The sequence below is a fragment of the Camponotus vicinus genome, unplaced genomic scaffold (assembly GCF_025532165.1).
Source record: "Camponotus vicinus isolate PSW18456_S1 unplaced genomic scaffold, iyCamVici1.0 SCAF_8, whole genome shotgun sequence".
NCBI classification, from domain to species: Eukaryota; Metazoa; Arthropoda; class Insecta; order Hymenoptera; family Formicidae; genus Camponotus; species Camponotus vicinus.
Window position 1 is genome coordinate 4,459,560 of NW_028141980.1, and position 10,555 is coordinate 4,470,114.

Genomic DNA, 10,555 nt, shown 5'->3' on the forward strand with positions numbered 1-10,555 from the left:
CTTGCAACCTGTCGACGCAATCAATGTATTCGTACGGAAAGACGCCTTTCCGTGTTAATAGACTGAAATTTTCTGCAGTTAATTTTGAAATTTCGATTTTAAAATTTTGAGTTTGTCTCTGTCTCGATATGATGCCAATTTGTCGAGACTTGCCGTAAGAAATTTGTACGAATCGATGAAGCGTACAAATTTCTTACGGCAAGTCTCGACAAATTGGCATCTTATCTAGACAAATTTTACATGATTTTTCCATGATTTTTTTTGTCTTCCTTAAGGTCAACATTTTTCGTAAACGAAATATATTTTTCCTTGGTTATCGGAAGTAAATCGACTTTCCCTTCGAACGCTGTGGCTATATCCTTGATGATGAAATGCGCGTCGTAACCGCGTCGGTTAAATTGTGGAAGATGCTAATGGGAATGCAAAAAGATTCTTTGTAATTTAGATTGCAATTTGAGTGCGCGGGACCCCTATATCGCCCGGTCAAATGACAATGATCGCGTACACGTGTATCGTCTTCTTGCGTAAACAATTTTTCACATATATGACAATGCGTTGCGCTGTGAAATTTTTCCCACTCTTCGGATGTTAAATCTATCATGGGGACATTTGTTGTTAAAATAGTCTTAACGCGAATTGCTAAATTTTTAAGTTCTTCGACGAACCACGAAACGCAATCGGCGCTACGGTGAGAATTATAAACGGATAACGAGTCGTCGTACGAACAATGCATATAATACGCTATACTAAATACCCGATGGTGTTGGTTCAAATTTTGTTGTTCTTCCTCCATCTTGGTCAAAACGCATTCCAAATCGGCATAGATCACAAATGGAAGCCGCTCTTTCCTCGTGTAGTTGTTGAACTCGAGCCACTTGTCATTGTCGCTCGACAATCGGATAGCGCAGTCGTTCATCTCCCCGCAGTCGACCATATGTGACTGCAGCTTGTCGTTCGAACTAAAGTAATGTAAACATCTGTAAAAAAATATTTAAATTAAAGATTTATGCAATGCATTATATTTTATAATTACATAAACTATTTAAATTATACGTACCGATCACAGATATATTTCTTGTGATCCTTTTTACTCAACTGTGAACTGACAAGTCGCGATAGATTTTTGATCCATGCGAAATGTCCGACGCTGTTACCGTCTTCCACATACAACAAGTTGACGTGCTTATCTCGTTTCTGCTTCGAAAGACGTATCGGAACAATGCTGTTCTCTTTCTCAATGCTGTACACGTTGATCAAGATATTGTTTGCAAGTTCAAATTTTTTTAGTTGGTTCACAGTCACTGGAAACTCAATATTTTCTACATTTAACACCGTCGTATAGTGGGAATATGAAGATTCACGATTCGTGTCTCTTTCAGCGGGGTATAGAGTGGCCATCACTGCCTACGCGAAACACGCATTGTCTCTGGATTGCACGTTAACCACCGCTTTCTTCGCCGTAATTTCTCGCGGTAATTTAATATAACATCCCGCGCGCATAGAATTATATTTATTTACATTAACAGTCAAATTTTGTATTCGCGACAATGCCCAACCACTATCGCGTTCCTGAAATTCTTCCAACGATGCTAGGGTGGGCTCGATAACGCGACGCTCGTACCACTCGTGTAAATCGGACGTGCGAAAGAGTTCACAGTTTCTCGTATTGATACTTTTATTCGCACGCTTATCACCCGACACAAATTCACCGTTGAATATAGTGTTCACTTTTACACTGTTGAGTGTTTTTATAACGTCTTGCACTTGCTCGAGCACGATGTCTTTGGCATCCTCGAGAAATTGACGAGGTTCGATATAGTTTGCGTTAATCACAGCACCGGTCAGAATACGGCTATCGAACGCGGTATCGATCTCTCGCCAAACGAGTCTTTCCACGTTATTGTCGCCGCTGTAATCACCACCGCTGGGTATAAACCGTCTCTGCAATCGAGTCTTTGCACCTTCGAGTCGCGCGATTTTAGCCACCAGAGACTGTCTACTTCCGATCGAGAATCGCGGACGCTTGACACGGCTGCGTTCTTCGAGCTGTTTGATAAATTCCTCGCAACGCTGCAGCTATGCAAAATACTCGCCCAAGGTGGCAATTTGGCGGGACTGCTCCACCAGGTCGCGTTCAGTCTGCTCGATGTTTTCCATTTTTCCTGTCTTTTTCACACTTTTAAAACACTACAACACAGTTTTCTACGGAGCACTTGCACGTGACTTTTGCACACGATAAGCAATACCGTTCGCTATCTTGAACGTTAGAGAGCATATTCATACGTTTATAACGTTGAAAGCATCGGTCTACGACATCTCCATGAACACAATGCAAAACTTTCATATCATCATCATCATCGTCATTGTCACAATTTTTTCGGAACATTATTTCATGTCTAGGATATTTCCAACGCCTATACTGCGAAGGACGCAAATTGTTCATTATCACCAATTCTACGCGCTTTCCAATATCTATACAAATACTAATGCACAGAGCTTTGCCGAAACACAGAATCTTCCGTATAATGCTCGTCGTATAGCCGTAATAGTTCTTTTCATAGCTAAATTCTTCTTCTTCTTCTTTCTTGCACTCGTCAAGCATTCGTCTGTATATTTTTTCTCTCACGGAGTAAGGCCAGTGATAAGCAGGTTCACGTTGGATACAGACCCTTTGTCCGACAACGTGGTTACTTGTTCGTGATACGCGTAAACCGAGTTCGCGATCGCGTAGAAAATGCACCGGTGATATTCGTTGCACATCAAATTTGTTATTCAAAAAAATTTTTTTACCCTCCAGAGTATCGATGATATCATCTTTACAATAATCAAAATATTCATCATCAAAATATTCATCATCGACCACATTATAATTAAAATTATCCATATTAAAATTAATTTTCCGTCTCGCGCACACTTTACACAGTCTTATTCAATGTTTTTTCACAAATTGGGCACATATTGCACGGAAATCTTATATACAACGGCTCCCTACAACTTGAACAGAATCGGCCATCCATCGCATCAAGTGTCTCAATTTTATGCTTTCGAACAGCATACATCATTTGGCTATCCACGCCTTGCAATGCAATCATACACGAAGGACATACAGCTAAAGCACCACCCGTGGAATAATAAAAGTATATGATACAAAATTTTGTACTACGTGCGTTTAAAGCATTAATTTCCGCAACAGACACTATTTTCTCTCTGAATTCCGTGGAGTTCTCACTGCAGTCACTAATGCAATCACTGTCAGATGACAACGCGTGATCTTCGTCTTCCATTTTTATATTATCACACAACACTGACAGAACATTACTTTCTGACAGAACACTATAATTTTTGACTATACTTTTGCTATACCGTCGTGTCGATGCGCTTTCAAATCACGTACTATGATCTGATGCGCTTCGATCCTTCTTATATTCAACCAACAAACTTTCAGAGATTGTTGAAGGCACAAAAGAAAAAAATTTTTGTAGCTGAACCTAGGGTTGAAAATGTGTTGTTATCTCGCTATGATTCACAGATTGCTCGAAAACGTCGGACCCCGAAATATCTCAAAAATGTGTTGTTATCTACGTATTTCCATCCGCCCAATCCTTCAAAGAATACTTCTATTTATATTGTGTATGTTAAAAAAATATAATGAAGAGGACTCTGCTGCACTAGAGTATCATTTCTTTCGTTGCTCTTCTGTGTTTCGGTGGTCTGCTGCACTAGAGTATCATTTCTTTCGTTGCTCTTCTGTGTTTCGTTAGTCTTGTGCAATGGCTGAAGAAAACGTAATTATCATCGACGACGATACGGATGATGATTACGATTATTGGATGGATCCAGTTGTGGCGGAGCGGATGGAGATAGAGAGAGAGGAGAGAGAGAGGAAAGAGATGGAAGATGATGGATCTGATATAGAACCCTTGGCGAAGGACAGTGATTATGATAGTGACAATAGTGTCGATATTCTTGATGAACGGTTACAAAAGAAACAGCGAGATTTAAGCATATCTGAAATAATGACATACAATCAAGCAACAAAGATATGTTGCATTTCATATTACTACATGGAAAATGGATTAAAATTTTGTATCGAATGCTTTCTAGAAGCACCGGATCAGTATGAAGAAACTAGTGCTGTTCGAGAACATAGAACCATAGCTTATGTTCATTTGGAAAATATGTCATGCAAAGAGTGCAGAAGATCTTTGAATCAAATATTGGCCTGCAACATGTGCCCTATTTGCACAAATTAAAATAGATTATGGATAACATTGTAAGTATCTTAATTTATTATATATCAAAAGTATTTTAAAATAAATTATTAAAATAATTTAAACTAATGAAATGCGTATGTTTTCTTCTGTTTTCAGAAACGGCTTCCCCAACATAGCCCGACGGTCTATTTTATATATTATTATTATTATTTTTTTATATTGTATACTTTTTATTAAACACACACATTTAAATAAATTATATATATATTTTTAATTGTAACAAAATCATGACGTAATTTCTTCGCACGCATTTCCATCCACCCAATCCTTCAAAGAATACTTCTATTTATATTGTTTGTTAACTGGTAATATTGTATAATATCTCAAAAATGTGTTGTTATCTCGCTATGATTCACAGATTGCTCGAAAACGTCGGACCCCGAAATATCTCAAAATATAAGTTTATGACTAATATTGTATACTTGCGATAATACAGAGAGAAAGAGAGATAAAAGGGATAAAGAGATAGATAGAGGGATAGAGGGATGGAGAGGGAGAGAGAGAGAGGGATAGAAATATAAAGGGATAAAGAGAGAGAGCGAGAGAGAGGGAGGAATAGAGAGAGACCCAAAATCTTCTTCATAGGAATACCGCCATTTTTGTTTATACGTGCGTCCCCCGCCCCGCAGCCCCCGCGCCATCGAAATTCCCTCCGTCCCGCGTGACGTCATCCCCCCTCCATCCTGCGTGACGTCATTCCCCCGCGCCGCTGAGATCCCCTCGCCCCTCACCCCCCTGAGATCCCTGCGTTAGAATTCTCCTAGTGCTAACTACTGCGAAACATCACGCGGAATCCCGGTTTACGCTCGGTTGCGAAACTGTGCTTAAATTCATTCTGGGGAAAATTCGGCCAACGATCCAATTTGCCGACTACCGAAATCGTAAAAACACAACAAAACGTTTCGCGACATTATTAACGAGCGTCGAATACGAGATAACCGATATATTACCCGTGAATGACGAGGTGATGTATGTTTCGTGGCGACTGCGACAAAAGGCTCTCGTTCCCTCGCCGATAACAAACGTTGTTATATAGCTGATAGCTGCGTATACGACTGCACTAACGCGTTTAAAATTGTACGAGTACCTAGAACGTTTAGATCGTCGTGTATTATATTATGATACAGATTCGTGTATTTTTATAAGCACCGGTGATTCGAACGAATATGTGCCGCCTACGGGAAATTTTCTAGGCGACATGACGGACGAACTCGAAAGCTACGGCCGTAGTAGCTATATCGAGGCGTTCGTGTCCGGGGGCCCGAAATTTTACGCCTACATCGTGCGAACACCGGAGGGTAATACTCACGAAACTTGTAAAGTTAAGGGTATTACTCTCAATTACGAGAACTCGCGGCGAATTAATTTTAATACTATAAAAAATCTACTATTAGCGAGAGAAAAAGACGCGCAAGAAAACGAAGAAGAAAATAGTGAAACTTCGATAAATCTACGCTTTAATGCGATTCGACGTACGGCGTTTCATGAAATTATTACGCGAAGTGAAACAAAAATATGTGCGTCGGTATTAGTAAAGCGTAGATTTATCGATAGCAGATATTCGCTACCATACGGATATGCGGCGGTATAACAATATTCTTATTTCTTGGGTGTCTTTTTCTTTTTTAAATAAAAGTCGCGCATTTTCCGATTTTATTTTAAAAAATAGAATTATAAATATTGTAAGTAGCATAAGAAAAAATGTAAAATTTATAACAATATAAATATAATTCTTCTTTGTATATATTTCTGTATATTAATAATAAGCAAAAATTTTATTAAAAAATGCCTGGTTTTGAACAATATTAATAAATGTGAAATTTATTTATCTTAATTCGTGTTTAATACTTTTAGCTTTTCCCTTCTTCCTTTATAACGCCCCACCTCGCGTTCAATCATCCGCATGTTCATCATCTTTTTACCTCTGTAGTGCAATGTAGTCTAATTATAATTATTGTCTTGTGCTGAGACTTTGTCTTTTCCGATAAAGCGCGTCATGAACCGTTCGAGCGGAGGGGCTTGTTTCGATATTCCATAGTGGGGGGGTCCCCCGAGACGGAGTGGGGAGGTAAGGATTGTTTCCTCGAGACATATACCGGCTACCCCCCGAAAGTCGATAGGTGGGGGGTTCGTTCTGCCAAGACGTAGCGAGAGCAGTGTTGCCAGCGTACAAAAATATTTTGTACCAACTTAATGATGAAAAAGTATCAGATTGTACCAGATATTATAGTAAAAAGTACCAAATTTGTACCAGATATATGTATGTATGTATATATATATATATATATACACATATATATATATATATATATATATATATATATACATCTATAAATACATCTATAAATACATACACCATATAAATAAAACACTAACAATAAGTCTAAATATGCACTCAATATTTTGCTTTATTTTTCATTAATGTCTCAGAAGGTTCCCATGTATAACAATTTTCATTCTCTATAAGTTGTTTTGCCAGTATAATAGAGTTACATGTTTTTATGTTTAATCTATTTCGTAAATCAGTTTTTATCAAATTTAATTGAGAAAAAATTCTCTCTACAGATGCAGAAGAGTGTGGCAAACACATTATGCCCTTAATTAATTGAGTTAAATTAGGAAACATACTTTCATTTAATTCATTTTTCATTTGAAATACTTCCATCCAAAATTGATCAAATGAAGCATTCTCAAATTGTTTAAGATATTGCACATCCTGTAATTGTCTCCACTCACTATTTAAATTTTCCACACTGGTAACTAAATTTTTAAATAAGTTTGCTGCTTGTGCTATCGTAGTAATATCTCCACTTAGTGCTCGTTTTGGATGAAAATTGGTAAGAAATATTAAAATTTTATCATTAAAATCAAATCGTTTTCTTATTTGCTCACATAACTCTATGTAAAAATTTAAGATATTAATTCTAATTTTATTTAATTCTTCTGGAGATATTAAATGATTATTTAAAAAAAGTTGTACATTTGCACCCATATAAATATCTTCTAACTTTAAATAATTATCAGGATTAGTTAAATTAATTTTTGATAAATCAATTTTATCAATAATCGTTTTTTGAATAAAATTTCTTAACACATTTTTATATAAAGTAATGAATTGGGTATGCAATATATGAATTTGAGTACCTTCACCTTGAAATATAAGATTCATCTTATTTATAATATCTAATATGTAAGATAAAAATAAAAGATATATTTTAAAAACGGGATTATTTAAGTTATTAAGTATTGCATCTGCTGTATGTAGCTTATCCTCTTCGAATATAGCATTCGTAAAATATAATGTGAAAGAATCCCACAATAGAAGTACTCTGTCGACAACAGCCTATTACCAAAATTAATATTGTAGTATGTAACTTATTTAATTTTTATTGTTTTGTTTTAATTTTTTATAAACGGAATAAATTTATAAAATTATAAAATTGCTAGACATAATTCTATGTTATCAAATAAATATCTGGACATAATGCATTCAGAAATGTTTATGCTTATTAGAAACTTACTTGTAATGATAGCCATCTAGTTTGAAATGGTCGTAGCATTTTATAAGGTTTCAAATCTAAAAACTTTTGATATTCTTCTAGATTATTCGTTCTCTTTGGACTGTTAGCAAAATGATTATATAAATTTCTTACAAATTCTTCCACAGATTTTGGCAGTTTAATTGTTGCTTTTGAAGAACACAAATGCAATGAGTGACATATGCAGCCTAGTGTAATTATATCTGGATTTAATTCCTGAAATCTTGTACGAACACTTGATTTTTGTCCCATCATAACAGCTGCATTATCAGCATAGCCAATAATTTTCTGAAGTAGTATTTCATTTTTAGTAAGTAATTCAATTACTGTATTAAATAACGCCTCAGCAGAAGCAGATTCAACTTCTATAAGACCTAAAAATTTATCTCTTACTTTATTTTTATGAACGAAACGTATAACTACTGCTAAGCATTTTTTTATTGAAACATCTGTAGTTTCATCTATAATTATGGAATAATAACATTTTTCATCTGAAAGAAGTTTCTGTAAGAGCTTTAACTGTTCTACAGCTAAGCATTCGTTTGTTATAATTGTTGCTTTCGTTCTGCCACAATTGATACTTTTGGCAATATCTGAATCTGGACATATTGACGAAATTAGTTTTGGTAAGTGATCCATTAATAGAAATGGCAGATTATGTTCATGTAAGAACATAATTAATTTTAATTCTGCACTGTAAACTTTTCTATCGTTTAAAATTGTTTTGTCATCCTTAACAAAGTCTTCCATCTTGTGATGTTGTTTGTATATTTGATAATTAGTTTTATGTTTATTAGTTTGTTCATGTCGTTTTATATGAGTTATGCTACCTATAAGTTTTAAATCACATACATTACAAAAAGCATTTTCTTTATATTTTTTTAACCAAGAAAATTGTTCTGTCCAATCAGTATTGAACTTATGTGGATAAAGTTTTCTTTTTTTGACATTGTCGCAATTATTTTCTTTATTAGATATATCATCATCAAATGATGAACTGTTGCATCTATAATATAAATAAATATACATCATAAACATATGTCATAAAATAGAGAAATAAACTAAAACCACATTTTTCTAACCTAAAATACAAATACGTACGTTTTTAATATTAATTAATGAGAATTGTAATAAAGAATTAATAAAAATATTTTTTAAAAATTACCTTTTCATTTTTACTATATAATAAAGTTTTTCAAGAACAGATATATCACAATATAATAATAATAATCATTAAAAGAATGAACAAAATAATATATTAGTTTAAAAGAACGAACAAAATATAAGAAATCTACATAAATTATATATAATGGAATTAAATATATATAAAATATACATATGATAATAAAAATTTTTCAGACAATGTAACCATGCAACACAGCAACTGCGTGATAAAAATGTACATATGTATAATAGAAACATAGAACACATGATAAGATGTAAAATTATTCGAATATAGCTGCTGAGTGTGTTCCGAAATTCATGGGTAATACTGTTAACTGATTCGAGATTAAAATTTGACCAATCAGAATAAAGGAGTTAAAATTTTTTTGTTTTAATTGGTCAAATTTCAGTTCTCAACTTTTAATGCACAATCTGCAGATGCATTGGCTTGTTTTAAAAAAATTATTGAATTCGAAATAGTACCAGATTTGCGCTCTTTTTTTCAAAGTAGTACCAACGTACTCTTTAATGAAAAAAGTATCAAATCTGGTACAATCGTACCACCTCTGGCAACACTGAGCGAGAGCGACTAAGGGCTAGGTAACGGGAATTTGACTTGGATCCCTATACAGGTGGGTCAGAGCTGGAGTGGGAGGAGGATTGCTTCTTCGAGTCTAGTACCGTGGAGGTAGGGAAATAAAAATTTGATAAATCGGCGACATAGATAGCGTCGACCAATCGCAGCTCTGGGCCACTATGGTGCAAGCCAATCAAGCTCTAGGCCACTATGGTGCAAGCCAATCAAAATCGAGACTTCGGGAGGTGGGGTATTGTTTCCATCAATCAAAACGCCTCCCTCCACTTCACCCGGTCACGCCCACGGCGCCAGGGGCCGAGTGGTGGGGGTTTGTTTTGATGCACCATAGTGGCCCATATCTACTAACGATAATTTAGAACAGGACCGACAAAGCGTTAGTCGAGTTACTGTCAGGAGAAATTATTCACCAATATCCGTCGATATTAGTCTCTTTGAGCAAAATCCCGCGAGAAATATGGATAACGAAGCCGTCGATAGAGAAATCGAACGCTTGCGAGCGCAACAGGCCGGACAAAATGCAGCCGCGAATTATGAAGACGCCGGTCGCCCGGTCGAAAGCACTAGTAACATTATTAGCCGAACTCGTACATAGTTTTCGCGAAATGCAAGAGGAAATGCGAGATTTACGCGAATAAGTGCGAAACGTACATATTAACCAAGGAAACTTTAACGAGCCACGAGCAAATATAAACGATGTCCCACACGACGTGACGTACGGACGTACCGAACGCGATATTAGAAACAGACGTAGTGCAGCCCCGCACTATCTACCATTAAAAGAAGCGCGATCAATGATTCCCGAATTTGACGGATCATCGCGACAAAAACTACAAGAATTTTTAAACGCATGTACATACGCGGTACAAAATATTAATCCCGCGGACGAAGAATCGCTGATGCAAGCAATTCTATATACTAAATTAAAAGGAAAAGCCATGCAAGACTTCGAGACGCGAAATATACAAATGTTCGAAGATTTA

At 35.8% G+C, this 10,555-nt stretch overlaps 1 pseudogene; it reads right to left on the reverse strand.

Annotated features, from left to right (window-relative positions):
- Positions 1-536: 536 nt before the first annotated feature.
- Positions 537-2,602, reverse strand: LOC145976317 (uncharacterized; annotated as a pseudogene).
- Between the last annotated feature and the right edge of the window lie 7,953 nt (positions 2,603-10,555).